Source organism: Triticum aestivum, chromosome 7B (assembly GCF_018294505.1).
Source record: "Triticum aestivum cultivar Chinese Spring chromosome 7B, IWGSC CS RefSeq v2.1, whole genome shotgun sequence".
In the NCBI taxonomy this organism is placed as follows: Eukaryota; Viridiplantae; Streptophyta; class Magnoliopsida; order Poales; family Poaceae; genus Triticum; species Triticum aestivum.
Genome location: NC_057813.1, coordinates 591425235 through 591427284, shown reverse-complemented (window position 1 = coordinate 591427284; position 2050 = coordinate 591425235).

Here is a 2050-nt window from a genome sequence, read left to right as displayed (position 1 = left end):
TCGACTCGTACCGCTCCGCCCGCAAGGGCCGCCTCGAGCGCTACCGCATGCGGGTGGCGGAGGTTGCAGCCGCCTACAAAGAGGCTAGCAAAGAGGGCGATGAAGCGGGCGAGGCGCTGTTTGGCGAGATCGAGGACGAGGCAGAGGACAATGCCGGCTCCGACGAGTCCCCGCTCCACTGGCGTCGACGACGCCCTGCTCCGCCGACGCCCCGCGGCGCCAACAACGAGGCAGAGGACACCGCCGGCTCCGCCGAGGCCCCGCGGGGCCAACAACGAGGCAGAGGACACCGTCGGCTCCGCCGAGGCCCCGCCCCGCCAACAACGAGGCAGAGGACATCGCCGGCTCAGCCGAGGCCCCACCGTGCCGGAAACGTGGGGGAGGATTTCCACCGCTCCGCTGAGGCACCGCCCGCCGGCAACGAGACAGAGCCATCGCCGGCTCCGCCGAGGCCCCGCCCCGCTGCCAACGAGGCTGTGCCACACAGAAAACGAGGAAGAGTAGAACACGGTAGGTCACCGCCGCTCGGGTCCAAGTAAGGCCACCACTGCTACCCTCCGGTTGAAGCCAAGCTAGGCGGGTTGACCATTGACGGCCGGTTAGCTTCTTGGCGGCGATGTGGAGTCGGAGAGCTGCGCTGGAGAAGAACGTTGCTTCTACTTAACTGCTGGTGCAGTTGGCTGACTGACACGTGGTCCCAACAGGCCACATGTCAGTTACGCAACTGCACCTGCAGTTAAGTTACTGAAGCTTCTGTTCGGCTCAGCGGGACACAGGTGGGTAGCTTCGGTTAATTAATTATACCTCCAGCGCACCCCTTTTAAGTTTTTTTTTGAAAAGGAGGATGACCCCCGGCCTCTGCATCTGGGAGATGCATGCGGCCACAAACACCCCTTTTTAGTTGAAGAATGTATGAAATGTAATGAAATCCGGCATGTTTATATGAAATCCGACCGTGTATGAATGAATTTATTTTGATTAGTTCGAATTCCTGTATCACTAGCATTGGATGAACATGCAAAACAATACGTACTAGCATTATTCCCAGGGTGATCACCACGTTTGCAGCAGTTTCACATGTACTCCCTCCGGTCCTTTCTAGTCTGCATACAAGTTTTGTCTAGGGTCAAAGTATCTCTACTTTGACCAATCTTATACAAAAAGTATGCACTTTCACAATGTGTGAAGTAAAAAACAGAAGGAGTACAAAGAGTTTGAGCAGCTTTTTAGCGTTTCTGTACATTGCAATCAAACACACAGGCCTGGCAATTCATAGAGAACATTCAAAACAATCGATGATTATGCATCTCAGCGACTCACATGTCAGAGGCAATATTTACTTCACAACTAAAGAATAAAGAAAAAATTGATCGCCGCTGCTGACAGCAAAGGGCGTCCCATTCGAAAATATCAAACGCATATCTTGCTAAAATCAATGAGCAAAATTTGACAAGGTTGTCCCTTTCCAAAATATCAAATGCCTACGATTGTGGAATGGGCAGGGTTTGCCATCAGTTCAGACATTGACATGGCACCTCGTGCTAAATAAACCAGCTGTTCTTTTCGTGCAGTTCCACCAAAATCAACCAAATTCACGCGTAGCTTGTATGATTTCGCCCTTATATGTTGCAACGCCTTGAACTTATGGGCACCTCCTTTCTTGTGGTGGAAATGAATGATTCGATGTATTCATGAACATTTTGTGCAGTTCCCGTTGAACTCAAGCTGAGCACCCCTGTTTGCAAAAATACAAAAAAGTGATTAGTATAAAGCAAAATGTACTATGAATTGATAGTTTCAACAGGCACATACATGGTCCATGTAGAGCACACTTTTAGAAAAATGGAACTCACTAGAAAGAATCCTAGAACAACATTGTACTCGCGCATCACAGCAAAAAATGGAGATTTGTCAGTCCTTCTGAGCTGAAGTTAGTTTGGTCTTGTGGGGAGTAATGTAACCATCCTTCAACTGCTCCTTCGGATGAGAAGATAGATAGTGCTTCTTCATCCTGGCATAATCGGAACTAGTCACTTCACGTACTCCATAT